This window comes from Rana temporaria, chromosome 3, assembly GCF_905171775.1.
Source record: "Rana temporaria chromosome 3, aRanTem1.1, whole genome shotgun sequence".
In the NCBI taxonomy this organism is placed as follows: domain Eukaryota; kingdom Metazoa; phylum Chordata; class Amphibia; order Anura; family Ranidae; genus Rana; species Rana temporaria.
Genome location: NC_053491.1, coordinates 211,127,273 through 211,147,000, shown reverse-complemented (window position 1 = coordinate 211,147,000; position 19,728 = coordinate 211,127,273).

Sequence of the window (19,728 nt, the reverse complement as noted above, 5' to 3'; positions counted from 1 at the left end):
CGCCGTAACTTAGTGAGGCTGGGGCTGGATTCACAAAGAACCTGCGCCCTAAGTTACGGCGGCGTAGCGTAAATCTGCCGGCATAAGCGCGCCAAATTCAAATTCTGAAGAGGTGGGCGTGTTTTATGTAAATAAAACATGACCCCACGTAAATGACGTCTCTAACGAACGGCGCATGCGCCGTCCGTGAACGTATCCCAGTGCGCATGCTCCTAATCACGTCGCAAATAGTCAATGCTTTCGATGTGAACGTAATTTACGCAAAGCCCTATTCGCGAACGACTTACGCAAACAACGTAAACGACGCAAAATTTGACGCTGTCCTGACGTCCATACTTAACAATGGTTACTCCTCATATAGCAGGAGTAACCTTACGCTGGAAAAAGCCTTACGTAAACGACGTAAAAAAAAAATCCGCCGGGCGCACGTACGTTTCTGAATCGGCGTATCTAGCTCATTTGCATATTCTACGCCGAAATCAACGGAAGCGCCACCTAGCGGCCAGCGTAAATATGCACCCTAAGATACGACGGCGTAGGAGACTTACGCCGCTCGTATCTTAGCCTAATTTAAGCGTATCTGGTTTCCAGAATACGCTTAAATTTACGACGGCGTAGATTCAGAGTTACGACGGCATACTCTCTGTGAATCTAGCCCAATATCTGTTCAAATCTGTTTAAGTGCTTTGCAAGTTACTACTTGCCAGATGATATCAAAAGGTCGGATAGCCATATGGCTCATCTATATATTACACATGTTGACTATTTATTGCAACAGTGATGCCACAAAAAAAACAAAAAATAGACGCTGAAAGTAGATTTAGTCCATGACCACTAATTTGTGATTATACCATCTATTTATGGTGACCCCTCAAGAAATATAAAAAAAATAAAAAGGGTATGTGGATTGGTATCTGTGATGATATTCTGACATTTATGCATGCAAGAAAATAAAAAAATAAAAAATATATCTATCTATATCTATATATATATATATATATATATATTCTATATAAATTAATATCTATACATATCTATATAGATAAATATATATATATATATATATATATATATATATATATATATATATATATATATATATATATATATATATATATATAGAGAGAGAGAGAGAGAGAGAGAGAGAGAGAGAGAGAGAGAGAGATATCTATATATATCTATATAAATATCTATATATAGATATATATACATATAGAGGTATAGATATGTATATCTATCTATCTATCTATCTATCTATCTATCTATCTATCTATATATATATATATATATATATATATATATATTTTTTTTTTTTAATACTAGATATTGCCCAATAAAACTGGCAGCATATATATTTAGTAACGTCCTTACCACAATACATTAAACATAATAAAATGTATATAGTTATACAAGATATTTAATAACATCCTCCCTAATCACCTCTTCGGAAGGGAGAATAACTTAAATTCGGCTAATTTTCCCTATTAGCTGAGATCCTTATTAATTTAGTTGCCTTCCTCTGCATGCTCTCCAGTTCTGCAACCTTCCTTTTTGTGATCTGCATTTTTTGTGAAACTGCATATTCCAGATGAGGTCTTACTAAGGTTTTGCATAATGTTTTTAACCTTTGCAATTATTTTTTTGTATGCACATATAATGCACTGAGTATAAAATATGGATTTGTACTTTTTTTCTGCTATATATGTATGGAAACAATAAAAAAAAGTATTGAATTTAAAAAAAAGGTTTTGCATAATGAGAACTTGTTTGTTACAAGAATGCTCAACATCACTCTCAGAGATTTCCAGGCATACTTTATATTTTTATGATTTGAAATTGCAAAAAAAAAAAAAAAAAATGTATAATACTAGTCATGAAACCTAGCTGGATTTGGTTCAGCTTTGCATGATAAAAAAAGAAAAAAGAAAAGAAAAAAGATTGTAAACGGATTGTCTGTGACTAGAAATCTGAAAAGTTTTTTAAATTCTGCACAGCACAACTTTTTTAGAGACTTGTTAGCTCTGAAGCTAATGATAATGATGTTTTATCACCCTCTAGTGGTTGTTATTTGCATTGTTATTATCTGTTTTTTAGGTCTATCCTTACACCTGTATATCAAATTAATTATAAGGCTTTCTAAAAGCCATGAAATAAATCAAGCCCTATGCTTTTTGTCAAAATAACAAAAGGAATTGAGTTGAAAAACTCTAATGGCTGATTGCAGTGGGAATCAAGGCAGCACACTTTTTCATAAAGCTAATTATGAATGGAGTACACAAGAAATGTACATTTTAAATCAGGGGTACGCAACCTTTTGAGCACAGTGTCCTGAAAAATATTTTCAAAGAAATTGAGAGTGCCGATCACGAAAAGTTTTTTTTATAAAGTAAATGTTGTAAACGACTTGAGTAGTAGTGAGAAATTGACATTCTGCACTCTCACAACTCAGATCAGCCCCAATTCCTGAAACTCCACACTTCAGATCAGCCCCAATTCATTCACCTTCACACCTCAGACCACTGTTCCCCCCTGCTTGCTGTCCCACCACTGTAACCCCCTGCACATCTGTCCCACCGCTGTAACCCCCTGCACATCTGCCCCACCACTGTAACCCCCTGCACATCTGCCCCACCACTGTAACCCCCTGCACATCTGCCCCACCACTGTAACCCCTGCACATCTGCCCCACCACTGTACCCCCCTGCTTGCTGTCCCACCACTGTAACCTCCTGCACATCTGTCCCACCGCTGTAACCCCCTGCACATCTGCCCCACCACTGTAACCCCCTGCACATCTGCCCCACCACTGTAACCCCCTGCACATCTGCCCCACCACTGTAACCCCCTGCACATCTGTCCCACCACTGTAGCCCCCTGCACATCTGCCTCACCACTGTAACCCCCTGCACATCTGCCCCACCACTGTAACCCCCTGCACATCTGTCCCACCACTGTAGCCCCCTGCACATCTGCCTCACCACTGTAACCCCCTGCACATCTGCCCCACCACTGTAACCCCCTGCACATCTGCCCCACCACTGTAACCCCATGCACATCTGCCCCAACACTGTAACCCCCTGCACATCTGCCCCACCACTGTAACCCCCTGCACATCTGCCCCACCTCTGTACCCCCTGCTCATCTGTCCCACCACTTTAAAACCCTGCTCATCTGCCCCACCAATTTTCCCCCTTTCTCATCTGCCCCACTACTGTACCCCCTGATTTTCTGTCCCACCACTGTACCCCCCTGCTCTTCTGTCCCACTGCTGAAGCCCCTTCTCATCTCTTCCACCACTGTACCTCTCTGTACATCTGCCCCACTGCTGTACCCCCTGCTCTTCTGTCCCACCTCTGAACACCTTCTGCTAATTTCCCCCACCGCTGTACCCTCCTGCTCATCTGCTCCACCTCTTCTCATCTATGAAATGCGTGATATGCAGAGTGGTGAAAGGAAGCAGAGATGAGACACATCTACCTGTCCTGGCACACTCATCCTGCTGATCCACCTCTCGCATCCAGCCCACGTGCTTGTATGTGGTGTATGTGATTTCCCATACAAGCATCTGGAATGGATGCGTAATGATGAGCTCAGTAAGGGGTATTTTCTGAAAGCAGTAGGCCTGTGTACAGGATCATAAGTTGGGCCCCCGCAGCTGAGAAATAGTGCAGCGCTCTGCGCCGCCGCAGTAAAGGTTGGGTGTAATTTTTATTGCGCTGAATACTGGATGTAGTTTAAAGGGACACAGAGTGCAGGGGTTCAGTAGTAAGTGACGCAAAGGTTCAGGATTTTTTTATGAATTTCCCAGAAGCTCAACAGTAATTCCACAAACTGTCACCTGATTGTGGTTTTCTCAATCACAGTTAAATCCCTTCTTTCTGAGATTGGTAGTGGCAACCAAGCGAGTCATCTTCCTCCAGATGGTGGGCGGGGCTAGCAGGACTGTGTTTGGGTTTAGCAGTGGCCAATGACAGTCCTCCTCCTGGAAACAGGGAACGCCCCCCCCCCCAGGAGAACTGCACCCAATCTCTTCCCCATTACAAAAGCTGACGAAATTTTACTGTTTTGCGGTGTGTTGACATGCAGTGACATGCACCCATGCCTTAGAGGGAAAACTGAAATGCCTCATCATCTTCAACATTTGAAAAGCAGAAAAACTACATATATCACACAGCAAATTCTGTAAGTGGTCCATGTTTGTAAGGAGCCCATGTTAAAGTTCATCATTTTTAATTTCAGAGTAATGAATGGGCATTTTTAAGGCAGACGGTTTCAAGGGGTTGTACTGGGGTAATGCCTGCAACTGCAGGCATCACCACAGTACTGTTTTTTAGAGCCAAAGGTCGGCTTTCGTGTAATAACAATCAGTACAGCTAATCAGCTGCTCGGCTGTTATTACAAGCAGCGGGAGGGGACATCCCCCTCCTCCCACCATCTTCCATGGTCCACTGGCTGGCTGGAGACCCAAAATAAGCTGAAATTGGCTTTGATCGGGTCTCGGATCTAGTAACCCGGAAGTGATCTCATGACATTACTTCCGGGTTGCTGAAGCCTTAAAGGCGCCAGATTTAAAAACATGACAGTATTCAAAACAGCCAAACTTTTTTTTAATGTTTTAAGTGCAAAGGAGGGATTTAGGGTCTTATAGACCCCAGATCCCTCCATGAAGAGTACCTATCACTGCCTATTACTATCACTAGGGATGTTTGTGTTCCTTGTCACAGCAATAAAAGTGATAACAAAAAATTAAAGGGACAGTGTATAAAAAAATTATACTTTTTTTTAAAGCTCCCCATCCCTCCGTGCTAGCGCGCAGAAGCGAACGCACACGTAAGTCACGTCCGAAAATGTAAACCGTATTCAAACCAAACATGTGAGGTATCGCTGCGATTGTTATAGCAATAATTCTAGCACTAGACATCCTCTGTAACTCTAAACTGGTAACGAGATTTTTAAGTACCATAGTTTGTCGCCATTACACGAGTGTGTGCAATTTTAAAGCATGCCATGTTAGGTATCTATTTACTTGGCGTAACATCATCTTTCACATTATACAATGAAATTGGACTAACTTTACTGTTTTGTTTTCCAATTAATAAAAATGTATTTCTTCCCAAAGAAATTGCATTTGAAAGACTGCTGCGCAAATACAGTGTGACATAAAATATTGCAATAATCGCCATTTTATTCTCTAGGGTCTCCGCTAAACAAATATGTATAATGTTTGGGGTTCTAAGTATATTTCCAGCAAAAAATACTGAATTTACCTTGTAAGCAACACGTCTCAGAAAAAGGCTTATGCCGCATACACATGGTTGGAATTTGCGACAAGAAAAGTTCGATGTGAGCTTTTGGTCGGAAATTCCGACTGTGTGTAGGTTCCATCTGACTTTTTCTGTCGGAATTTCCGACAGCAAAAATTTGAGGGCTGGTTCTCAATTTTTCCGACAAGAAGAGTTATTGTCGGAAATTCCAATCGTCTGTATGCAATTCCAATGCACAAAAAAACACGCATGCTCGGAATCAAGTTGACGCATTTTCAGAAGCATTGAACTTCATTTTTTTCCGCTTGTCGTAGTGTTGTACGTCACCGCATTCTTGATGGTCCGAATTTTGTGTGACCGTGTGTATGCAACACAAGTTTAAGCCAAAATTAAGTTGGGAAAAAATCCACGGTCTTCTTGTCGGAATTTCCGATCGTGTGTACGCGGCATTAGGCTTGAACGAGTTAAGTGTCTTAAAAAAACTAATAATTTAGATCTTTTTTATTGGTAAATACAACTAGAAAGGTGGATTATTCATTTATACTGCTATTAAGTACTGGAAGTACTGATCAGGACTTTTAGGCCCCATTTACACATGCCAGCACATCAGGGTACAAAGCCCAGCCCAGCACATCAGGGTACAGGGCACATCAGAGCACAGCACATAGGGGTACAGCACAACAGGCCACATCAGGGTGCACGGCACATCAGGGCAGGGCATATCAGGACAGGGCACATGGCACAGTGCAGGACATGGCACATCAGGGCACAGCACATCAGGACAGGGCACATGGCACATCAGGGTACAGGGCACATGAAACAGCACATCAGGGTACAAAGCCCAGCACATTAGGGTACATGGGGCACATGGCACATCGGGGTACATGGGGCACAATCAGAGCACATCAGGGCACATCAGGGCACATGGGGCATATCAGGGCACATGGGACACATACGAGCACACCAGGGCACATGGGGCACATGAGAGCATATCAGGGCACAATCAGGGAACATGGGACACACCAGGGAACATGGGGCACATGAGAGCACATCAGGGCACAGCACATCAGGACAGGGCACATGGCACATCAGGATACAGGACATGGCACATCAGGACATGGCCCATGGCACATGAAACAGCACATCAGGGTACAAAGCCCAGCACATCAGGGTACCCCATGTACCCTGATGTGCTGGGCTTTGTACCCTGCTGTGCTGTTTCATGTGCTCTGTACCCTGATGTGCCATGTGCCCTGATGTGCTGGGCTTTGTACCCTGATGTGCTGTTTCATGTGCCCTGTACCCTGATTTGCCATGTGCCCTGTCCTGATGTGCCATGTCCTGTACCCTGATGTGCCATGTGCCCTGTCCTGATGTGCTGTGCCCCATGTTCCCTGGTGTGCCCCATGTTCCCTGGTGTGCCCCATGTTCCCTGGTGTGCTCTCATGTCCCCCATGGCACATGGGCCACATCAGGGCACAATCAGAGCACATGGGGCATATCAGGGCACATACGAGCACACCAGGGCACAATCAGGGCACATGGGGCACATCAGGGCACAATCAGGGAACATGGGGCACATGAGAGCACATCAGGGCACATGGGGCACAGCACATCGGGACAGGGCACATGGCACATCAGGGTACAGGGCACACTGATGTACTGAGCCCAGCACATCAGGGTACATGGGGCACATGAGGGCACATGGGGCACATCAGGACACAATCAGGGCACATGAGAGCACATCAGGGCACATGAGAGCACATCAGGGCACATGAGAGGACATGAGAGCACATCAGGGCACAATCAGGGCACATGAAAGCACATCAGGGCACATGAGAGCACATTAGGTCACAATCAGGGCACATGAAAGCACATCAGGGCACATGAGAGCACATAAGGGCACAATCAGGGCACATCAAGGCACATGAGAGCACATCAGGGCACATGAGAGCACATGAGGGCACATGAGAGCACATCAGGGCACAATCAGGGCACATGAAAGCACATCGGGGCACATGAGAGCACATTAGGGCACAATCAGGGCACATCAAGGCACATGAGAGCACATCAGGGCACATGAGGGCACATCAGGGCACATGAGAGCACATGAGGGCACATGAGAGCACATGAGGGCACATGAGAGCACATCAGGGCACATGAGGGCACATCAGGGCACATGAGAGCACATCAGGGCACATGAGAGCACATCAGGGCACAATCAGGGCACATGAAAGCACATCAGGGCACATGAGAGCACATTAGGGCACAATCAGAGCACATGAGAGCACACCAGGGCACATGAGAGCACACCAGGGCACATGAGAGCATTTACTTGTTGTTTTCTTTAAAGGCAGAGTAGCGCAGGAAGTGTCTGTCATAAGTTCACTTGTCTCTCATGTCACGCTGCTACTCCCCGGCAGCCCCCCCCTCTCTTCTCGTCCATCTCAGATAATGTCACAAGCAAATGGGGATGGACGAGAAGAGAGGAGGGGCCGCCGGGGAGTAGCAGTGTGACATGAGAGACAAGTGAACTTATGACAGACGCTTCCTGCGCTACTCTTCATGCACCTCGATCTACACTTCTGCGGCACCCGCTCTGCCTGCGGGCCATTTAAAACCGGTCCACGGGCCGCAATTGGCCCGCGGGCCGGTACTTTGAGACCCCTGCTGTAGAACGTAAGGGGTAATCTCTCACATTGTGTAAAAAGGCTGTTTGATCCTTCTCTGAGCATTCCCTTTTTCCAGAGTCCCAATCCATCTTCTGGTCGTACAAAGCCTTGGAGGCACTCCAAATGCTCAGTTTGGTGTGTATTGCTAGAGGTTTTTTTTTTTCTTGGGAGGGTGAATGTGAATGGCACAGGGCCAATCAGCACTGCCCAGACAGAAGATCAGGGGTTCTGCAGCCTCATAGGACAGTCAGAGGAGAATGAAAACTCCTCCTAAAAGCCTTAACCAGACACTGATAAAAGTCACAAGACTGCTCTAACTGCTGATGAGAAAAGTTATTTAGCAGTTTATATTTACTAAAAAAATAAAATCTTTCACATGTTCCATGTACTGTGGAAGACCAGATATAGTGAATGCAGGGTCCTGGGTTTAGTAACACTTGGAAGCTGATTGGTTTCTATGCAGAGCTGCACCAGGTTTAGTAAATTAACCCCTATGTGACTTAATGTTCTTATGCCTCGTACACACGATCGGTTAAACCGATGAGAATGGTCTGATGGACCGTTTTCATCGGTCAAAACCGATCGTTGTGTGGGCCCCATCGGTTATTTATCCATAGGTAAAAAAAAAGCAATCTTGTTTTAAATTAACTGATAGATTCCTAACCGATGGGAAAAAAAACGATCATTAGTAGGCACAACCATCGGTTAAAAATCCACGCATGCTCAGAATCAAGTTGATGCATGCTTGGAAGCATCGAACTTCAACTTCATTCTCAGCACATCATTGTGTTTTACGTCACCGCGTTCTGACACAATCCTTTTTTTAACCAATGGTGTGTAGGTGCGACGGACCATCAGTCAGCTTCATCGGTTAACCGATGAAAACGGTCCATCGGTCTGTTTTAATCGGATGGACCGATCGTGTGTACGCGGCATTACTGTATAACTTACCTCCACAAGTGTTTGATTTGGAAGGGTGGCTCACAATAAAACCACAATAAGCAAAGTTGCTTGTGTAACCTTGCGAAAATATAGCAACCTTACAGGGGTAGATTATCAAGTGTGTTATAAGCCCAAACAATTGTCAGTACAGACTATGGCAAACAGATATATGTCAATGTAATTAACAGAAATTTGGGATATGACAAGAGCAGTCATCTGGCTACTCAGTTTGCTCCAAGTGCAACCTCTTCACCAAGAACTTCTGGGTTGGTCTATCTTTCTTCAGATTAGTTCCTTGTTTTATCTGGTCTTTTATGGTTCTTGGTCAGTTCAGTCCAACTACTTGAAAACTCCAACCTGTGATTTAAGTTGTAAGCTTTTTACAACCTCCCCCCCCTCATATCAGCAACAGGTAACATCTCAATTCACAACCGACACCCCTCTTTTTGCAGCAAGGTACTGCCTCTCATTCACAGCCATCAGCCCACCAACATGTTTACTACCAGTAAGTTCCCCCTCCCCCTCCCAGCTTATTTCACAGCCACCACCCCAGAGGCGTAACTAGAATCTTCAGGGCCCCGGTGCAAGAAACAATGAAGGGCCCCCCCGCCCCCAAGGGCATTGCTAGGTCAACAAAAGATCTCGGGCTAGAGCCCATAGCAGTGTAGCAAGCAAGTAAAGAAAGTCATACGCTTGGTTGGGTATACACATGTATACAATATACATGTGTGTGTGTATATATCGTTACATAACTGAGTGCAGATCCTCCTTGCATCAGAGTCCCCAAAGAGCCAATTCCTTACATAATGGTGCCCAAAGAGCCTCCCCCGCTTACATCAGGGTCCCCAGAGAGCCCCCCATACATCAGGGTCCCCAGAGAGCGTTGCATACATCAGGGTTCACAGAGAGCACTCCCCATACATCAGGGTTCACAGAGAGCCCTCCCTTACGTCAGGGTCCCCAGAGAGCCCTCCCTTACATCAGGGTCCCCAGAGAGGCTCCCCCCATATATCAAGGTCCCCAGAGTCTCCCCCCCATACATCAGGGTCCCCAAAGTGCCTCCTCCACTTACATCAGGGTCCCCAGAGAGCCCCCCTTACATCAGGGTCCCCAGAAAGCCCCCCATACATCAGGGTCCCCAGAGAGCCTCGCCTTACATCAGAGTCCCCAAAGAGTCAATTCCTTACATAAGGGTGCCCAAAGAGCCTCCCCCACTTACACCAGGGTCCCCAGAGAGCCCTCCCTTACATCAGGGTCCCCAGAGAGGCTCCCCCCATACATACATCAGGGTCCCCAGAGTCTCCCCCCCCATACATCAGGGTCCCCAAAGAGCCTCCTCCACTTACATCAGGGTCCCCAGAGAGCCCCCCTTACATCAGGGTCCCCAGAGAGCCCCCCCATACATCAGGGTCCCCAGAGAGCCCCCCCATACATCAGGGTTCACAGAGAGCCCCCCCCATACATCAGGGTTCACAGAGAGCCCCCCCATACATCAGAGAGCCCCCCATACACCAGGGTTCACATAGCGCCCCCCCCCATACATCAGAGTCCACAGAGAGCCCCCCCATGCATCAGAGTCCCCAGAGAGAACCCCCATACATCAGGGTTCACAGAGAGCCCCATACATCAGAGTCCACAGAGAGCACCCCCCTACATCAGGGTTCACAGAGAGCCACCCCATACATCAGGGTTCACAGAGAGCACCCCATACATCAGGGTTCACAGAGAGCACCCCCCACATCAGGGTCCCCAGAGAGCCCCCCCCCACACATCAGAGTCCCCAGAGAGCCCCCCATACATCAGGGTCCCCAGAGAGCCCCCCCCCACACAGGGTCCCCAGAGAGCGTTGCATACATTAGGGTTCACAGAGAGCCCCCCATACATCAGGGTCCCCAGAGAGCCCCCCATACATCAGGGTCCCCAGAGAGCCCCCCATACATCAGGGTCCCTAGAGAGCGTCGCATACATCAGGGTTCACAGAGAGCACTCCCCATACATCAGGGTTCACAGAGAGCCCCCCCCATACATCAGAATCCCCAGAGAGCCCCCCATACATCAGAGTCTCCAGAGAGCCCCCTTACATCAGGGTCCCCAGAGAGCCCCCCATACATCAGGGTCCACAGAGAGCCCCCCATACATCAGGGTCCCCAGAGAGCCCCCCATACATCAGGGTCCCCAGAGAGCCCCCTTACATCAGGGTCCCCAGAGAGCCCCCCATACATCAGGGTTCACAGAGAGCCCCCCATACATCAGGGTCCCCAGAGAGCCCCCCATACATCAGGGTCCCCAGAGAGCGTCGCATACATCAGGGTCCCCAGAGAGCGTCGCATACATCAGGGTTCACAGAGAGCACTCCCCATACATCAGGGTTCACAGAGAGCCCCCCCATACATCAGAGTCCCCAGAGAGCCCCCCATACATCAGGGTCCCCAGAGAGCCCCCCTTACATCAGGGTCCCCAGAGAGCCCCCCCCCCCACACAGGGTCCCCAGAGAGCGTTGCATACATCAAGGTTCACAGAGAGCACTCCCCATACATCAGGGTTCACAGAGAGCCTCCCTCCATACATCAGAGAGCCCCCCCATACATCAGAATCCCCAGAGTGATCCCCCCCCCATACACCAGCGTCCTCAGAGAGCCCCCCATACATCAGGGTTCACAGAAAGCCCACCCCCCCCATACATCAGGGTTCCCAGAGTGCCCCCCATACAGATGGCCCCCCATACATCAGGGTTTCCTGGACTTAAACACCCCCCCCAGAGGTTCCCCTGTACCTGGCTGGCTGTGCACCTCCAACCCCCAGCACAGGGGGAGGTGGGAGGCAGCGATCGGCAGCTCTATGATATCCATTGGCAGGGGGATCTCCCTGGGGCTTGGAATTCTCTTCCTCAGTCTGTACAGTGGAGGGGGAGGGGCCCTTTGACCCGAGCAATTTACACTGACTGAAGAGTGAAACTTGTAGCTGCCCGGGTCAGAGGCCCCTCCCCCCTCCACTGTATACACGCTGAAGGAGAAATACAAGCCCCAGGGAGATGCCGCGAGCACCATACAGCTGCTGATCGCCGCCTCCCACTCCCCGCACTGCATCCCAAACTGAAAGTTGGAGATGCAGGGGGAGATGCCGGGTCTTGGGGGGGCCCCCCACAGCGGCAGGGCCCAGTCGCAACGGCGACTGCAGCGACCCTGAAAGTTCCGCCTCTGCACCACCCCATATATATCACAGCCAGCTGTCAGTCTCTGCTTATTTTAGCTGTGTTCACTCACTGCAGCATGTGTATCTCTAAAAAGGTTACAAAAAAGAGTAATTAACAGTATATATGCTGATGATACCGTTTTAGAGATAACTAGAACAATAGCTGCCATTGTTTTATATTAATTTCAAGGGACATAAGGTTGCCGAAATGGCGTACCAATTATAAATTATGGCTCTGTTTCAGAAAGTCAGAGTACACTATAATTTCTTCATCGCACACTTAATAAATTTGAATCTAAAATAATTTTTAATTACAAATACACCTACAAGCCAAGAAATGATGGTGGACTGTAAGAACTGAATGTAAAATTTAAACAGACATGAATTTTTATTAAGTTGATCATTGATCAAAATCAGAGACGTTTTCAAGGACAAAAATATGTCCCTCATTCAGACGAAACTTGTACGTATATGTTGGGTTTCCAATGCCATTATCACGCTTGGGCGCTTTTGAGCTATGGGAGTGCCTAGTTTGTGATAATGAGTATCAGGCTGTAGTGTTCTGTGTCAAAATTAAAAGTAAAGTATATACTGCGCTGTGACTGTGATATATATATATATATATATATATATATATATATATATATATATATATATATATATATATACTGTATATATAGCAGCCAGCACAGCTGAAGATAAAAAGCAGTGTAGCTGGATAAAGAAAAAATACAGCGCTAATTATATATATACAAGTATTGTGATTAACCTGTATGTGAATATGTTAGAAGAAACGCAATGCAATGATCATACATTAAACACCTCTATATATCAAAACATGAATAAAGTTATAATAAATTAAAGTGACCACAGACGTGAATCGTGTGTGACTGGTATAGTCCAAACAAAATAAATGTTATTATCCAAGGGACTAATCAAAGTCCAAATATAGATGTTTCCTTTCAAGTAAAAAACAAAGTTGCTAGAAGCACCACCACCAAATGGAGAGAGGCTTACCGGATATCACAGACTTACAAAGGCTTATACCTCATTAGTCGTGAAAGGCTTGTTGGAATTTAACCGAAAAAGTGCAGCTGGTCCTGGATCCGGAAAGATTAATAAAGCTCAGCAAACCAAATCTTCAATGGGGTTCAAAAAATATTTGGCGTAGTTCTTATGGTGGACAAACAGTTCGGTATCCACGTGCTCATGCTTAATAATCAAAATAAAAATAAAAACACTGCATAGTGTGATACCGTTTTAAGAATTTCTAATGTAATTTAAAAAATAAAAACACTCACATTTTGAGTAGTAAGAAAAGGCTTAGCAAGGTGCTGGAATTGGTGCGATGTTGTAGATGTGGTCCACATCTACAACATCGCACCAATACCAGCACCTTGATATTCCCAATAGGGACATGTCTAAAGGTATGCAGGCCAAGCAGCTTTCCTCATTAGTACTCTACAGGTGCACAACTGATTGATAATTATGAAGCCACTGCCATTAGACTCACTCGCCACAGGGACACAGAGGAACAAACAGGGAATTGTTCAGAATTACAAAAGGTAGGAATTTGCAACAACGGTTGTTATAATCCTTTTAATATACATGGATTACCCAGAGGGGAATGTTTTTTTCTCAACAAAATTGAATTTACACTTTACGTAGGCACTCCTTTGCTATGCTTAGAATGCCTTTTTATTTTTTCAGTGAATACAATGTATTCTCTGATTGGAGGTGGTAAACAAGAGGGGCCATGATATCTCAATCTCCACCTTCTCCAATCAGAGAATGGATTGTATTCATTGAAAAAAATGTTCTAAACGTGATGGCAGTGCCAAGCAAGCAGCCCCCTGTGGTCAGTATACAAAGGAAAGCTGCTCACAGAACCTAAAAGTGGAAGCGCTGCCCATTCATTTCAATGGGCAGGGCTTTTTGGAAGCCCCAAAAGATGCTGCTTGCAGGACTTTTCCTAACGTTCTGAAAGCGCACCGCCCCAGTGTGAAAAGTCCCGCTGAAATTAATGGGAGGTGGTTTTCAGGCACTTTACAGGTGCTATTTCTAGCGCTAAAACACCTGAAAAATGATATACACAGCGTTAGCGACACTGTATTCTGGCATCATATATTTTGGATATGTAACTGTTTTTTTAACTGCTATATTTACCTTGGCTTAAATACAACAGCATCACCCAAACTTGATTTATTTCAATTTGATGAAAAGGCTTTTAGATATTTCAGCTGAAAGATTTTTTATAAAGCGGTGATAGGCCTATATTGACCAAGGGAAGTACCAGTGTCAGGATGCTATTCGAGGCAAACATGAGCATTTGCTGAAAAGGAGATAGCAGAATAAAAATGTGCATGTGCTGAGGAAAATTTTCAGAAATTAGCGCATGTGCACGAACACTGACAGGTTCACGCACATTTGCTGACAGGACTGGTGCCAAACGCCCTATTTAAGGACAATGTCTGCACTGGATGATCTTTAGCTACCAATACTACTTGTTCACGTGTTCCCTATATGCCTTGGACTATGTGTTAGCAATCTGGCTTGCCTCTGGACTTCCTTGCTGCCTGATCCCTGATTTCGAACCTAGCTTGCTCTAGGTTCTCTTGTTCTATCGTACGTGACACTGGCTTGCTCTTGACTACTTTTCTGCTTGCTTCATTGGATGCCTGTGAATGACCTTGGCTCTGTTCTTAACCACGTTTTTGCCTACTCCCTGGCTTACCTTCCTGTATATGACTTTGGCTACCATCCTGACTACGCTTCTTTTGCCTGGTCCAGTCAGCCTGCGAACCTTCTAACTTCTCGTGTTTAAGGAATGCATAAGTTGCAACTGAATTCTTTCACTTGTTGCATAAAGTTGTCCTTAAAGGAGAAGTACAGCCAAAGCTTGTTTGGTTGTACTTCTTTGAAACACAGGAGTGCAGTTCGTTCTGCACTCCTGTGACCCATTGTCAGCCGAAAGCCCACTGTCGGCTGACGTCACAGAGATGGTCCAGGCTCAGACAATGAGTTGGGATCCACCCATATGCCTGGACTGGCACCGGCTCAGCCTCTCAGCAAGCTGCTGAAAGCCTAAGCCCCATTCACAGCCCAGTGCTCCAGTGAGCGCAGGGGGCAGAGCAGAGAGCTGCTGACTGACAGTCACCAGCTCTCTTCTCACGGAGCTGTGAGAACTGAGTGATTAGTGGTGTTCTCAGTGTTAGAGGCGACCAGGGGACAGATACAGCATTGGACCGATCCTGCATCCACTTAGGTAAGTATGAATCTTAAAAAATAAATACAAATAAAACATTCTTCTCGTCTAATAAAGAAGAATTTGCAAAACAATGTGAATAATACAGAGTCCTCTTAGTTCTGCAAACTGTTATAATCCCCATGGTGATAAGAATTGTGGCAGAAAGGTGTATGGAAACATTTTGTGAAACATGACAAGTTCAGAAATGAACCCTTTCATTAGATTAGTCTGTATCCCTTTTGTGACTCATCTTGTTCTCTGCACTTAAGGTCTTGTAAGCCACCAAAGTGACCTTTTTAGAATATGTGCTGTTATATTTAACCATTGTACTTAAATATTTTTCTTGTGACTCATCGCTCAATTATACATCAAGAATTTGGACACAGCTATTGTGATGCCTGCTGACAATGTAGGTGTTTTTTTCTTCTTATATTCCAGCTTTTCGAATCTGAATTAATTGTAAATTGAATGGAAAAAAATTTCTAATGACAAAGGCTTAGGCTTAATTTCCACTGACGTTTTTACAGCCACTTTTCTGAGCGTTTTTTACAGCTTAAAAACGCCTGTCCATGTTATTCTATGGCATCATGCCCACATAGGCGTTTTTGAGCTGCAAATGGCATAGGCATTTTTGAGCTGTAAAAAAAACGCAGGACCAGGGCGTTCTGAAGTTCCAGAGTAGAGCTGTAAAAATGCCAGACGTTAAAAAATGCTCAAAAACGCTTAAAAACGCACGGAAACGCTCAAAAACGCTACCGCTGCGTTTTTGAGCTCCAGCTCACAAAAAAAATATATATATTTTTTTTTGTTTTTTTTTACAAACTAAACATGGACAGGCATTTTTAAGCTGTAAAAAAGGCTAACACAAGTGGCTGTAAAAACGCCAGTGGAAATGAAGCCTAACACAAAAACCATGTGCTGATGCTATAGTAATGATTTCTGCTCTATAGTAATGTTTATAAGTTGTTTCTTGCATCTTTTGGTACTAATATGCTTTGCAATTAATATTATATGTGGCTAGTAGTATGTAAAGCGTGGCTTTGAGAGAAAGCAGAGACTTTCCTTTCTAACTATTTCAATTTTTGCCCATGATAGCCACTGACCAATGGCATGTTGTTTGGTATTATAAAGGCTCCAGTATCATGGCTGGGGCACCATTTTTCTGATGACGTGCGCACGAGCGTGAAATGCATTGAGAGTGAGGCTTGGTACGCAAGGTACAGGAGCTCTCCGCCCCCATTGAAACAGTTGAGGCGCACGCTGCGTCTTTTGTATCACGAGCCCGTGACGGACCGGCCTTTGCCTTCCCTCAAGCTGCGCTGTTTAATTTCTTTCCGCCCGTCGCATGCAGATATAAATCTGCAGCATGGCACGGGCAGGCAAAAGGATGTATCTGTACGTCCCCTTTAAGAAGCGGTTGTTGCGGGCGCGCGCCCGCCACAATCTCTGTGAGCGCCCCCATGGGTCTCGCGGACTCGATCGCTGTGGGCATACCCACGATCGTCTCATGGAGAGATAAAACGGGGAGATGTTCGTGTAAACACAACATCTCCCCATTCTGCCTAGTGACACTGTCACTGATCGTGTTCCCTGTCATTGGGAACATGATCAGTGACGTGTCACAGCAAGCCACACCCCCCTACAGTAAGAATCACACCTTAGGGAACACTTAACCCCCTACAGCACCTAGTGGTTAACCCTTTCACTGCCAGTGTCATTTTCACAGTAACCAGTGGATTTTTATAGCACAGATTGCTGTAAAAATGACAATGGTCCCAAAAATGTGTCAAAAGTGTCCGATGTGTCCGCCATAATGTCGCAGTCAGGATAAAAATCGCAGTAAAAATGCTATAAAACTATCCCATATTTTGAAGACGCTATAACTTTTGCGCAAACCAATCAATAAACGCTTATTGCAATTTTTTTACCAAAAATATGTAGAATACCTATCGGCCTAAACTGAGAAAAAAAAATGATATCTTTTTGGGGGATATTTATTATCGCAAAAAGTAAAAAATATTGATTTTTTTTTCAAAATTATCTATCTATTTTTGTCTATAGCGCAAAAAATAAAAACCGCAGAGGTGATAAAATACCACCAAAAGTGGGAAAAAAAGGACATCCATTTTGTTTGGGAGCCACGTTGCATGACCGCACAATTGTCAGTTAAAGCGACGCAGTGCCGAATCGCAAAATGGTCCGGGGCCTAAGTGGTTAACCTGCTATATCTGACACAAGCTACAAGTCGTGTAAGTGATTTTATCAAATAAAAAGACTGTATCACACTATTATTGCCTCTTTGTGGCTCATTTTTCTGGAGCCACATCCTTGCAGTTTGGATAGTAAAGGGGCCATGGATGTATATGGTTATGCTGATTGAAGAGTGTTACCTCACATTTGAAATTGATTGAAGAGAAGTATTGCCACTATCTGGAATCAGTGATTATAGCCTGTGTGGAGTCTGAAGGAGGTAACATCCACGGAGGAAAGATCTCTTTTATATGTCTGGTGGTTATTTTATGGCCTTGGAAATTTGGTGATCACAATTATTTGGCACTTCGGGTGAAGCACTTTGATTGAAGCACGTCGCACTTTTAGGAAGTACGGTGTTGGAGTTTTTAGAAGACCCGATTTACTACTTTGTTTCACATTTTATAGAGACTTTTGATTATTTGCTGACACATATTTTTCACTTATTATAATTTTTGGTATTTTGTATATACTCTAGCTGCGCCCTTTCACCTTTATCATACGTTTATTAGTTGTCACTAATTTTGGAGCTGCACTAATATATATATATATATATATATATATATATATATATATATATATATATATATATATATATATATATATATATATATATATATATATTTTTTTTTTTATTATTATTTATTATTGCCACCGTTTCCTATGTACCTTTATCCCATGTGCAAACATACTGTAACTAAAGAAAAATACATCCAAAATACCTGAAGACTTCATGAATTGAATAGCATGAGACTTCAACTAAATTTGTTAGATATCACTGTGGGTGGTCAGTGGGTCAAAAATATACACAACAAACTGACATCTTTTGAAATACATTGTTTAGGTTAAATTTATCCTTATTTTACTCCCTTTAATAGACAAGTATTGCATAATCATAATTTTAGTTAAGTAAATGTTTTTTTAAATTATTTGACCTGACGCTTTATGACCATATTTCTCATAGCTATGCACCAAATACACCTTCAGTTCTGGAAATATTTTTCAGTTTAAAAATTGAATATTGTTTGCGACTATCAAAGCTTACAGAAAAATCATAAGCTTTATTTATTTTTTTAAACTTTAACATTTATTAAATACCAAAGTATACAGATACAAATAATAGAGTTGAACACTCGTGTCAATACATTTTATAATGAGTAACGTAAGAATAACTTAGTACACTTGGTTCGCTACAGTAATAGTTGGTTCTGTATTCTATACCATATTTCCTGACTTAAAGGAGTTGTAAAGGAAACATTTTTTTTTTGCTCAAATGACTGTTTACAGAGTATAGAGACATAGTAGTTAACTGATTTCTTTTAAAAACGATAAAAAATAGATAAAAATCAATCATATAATGTACCTGTAGTTTCAGTTTCGGTTTTGCATGTTATCCTGCCTCTGTGCTGTACAGAGCCATAGAGAAGTGATGGTTTAGAAAACGAAACTAGAAGCTCCCAGTACTGTGGTTATCAGGAAACAGACAATCAGGAAGTGTCCAGAACAGAGCAGAATTACAGCAACATCAGAGCAAAAACGAACAATGAGGACATGAAACCAGGACTGCAGTAAGGAAAAGGAAGCTATTTAGCTAAAAAAAAAAATCCTTTAGTGACCCTTTAATTGGTTGGTTAGGGATTATTCATTGAAAAAAGCCTGTCACCCCTATTGGGAGCATACTGTGAGCAGGCTAATCAGGTGCATGTCCAGGAACTGTAAGTGCGACCCAGTTTTGGTTGCTAATAGTAGGTCACCTTGAGTTATCCAAATGTTGGTACTATGACCAAGTAGTACTGATGTTACATCTGAGAATAAATAGAATATCGTAGCTAGAATACAGTATGTATGTATACACAACTTATTATAGACTGAGTTAAACAAACAATTTTAACATGTCAACATAGTCGTTTCCTCCCCCCTCTCACTGCATTTGCTAAGGCACCCATAGATGTGATTGGTTTATCAATATATTAGTATCGTAACTATTTCATATATCAACACTAGAGGATATCCTGTATTGATAGCCAGATATCCCAGAATTTATGGTACGTGACCCCCCTTCCCTCCTTGTATGCAAGCATTTTTTCCATGGTACTTTGTGATTTCACTCTGTCTATTACTTCCTTTATGTTAGGAGGGGTAGTAGATTTCCATTTCTTTG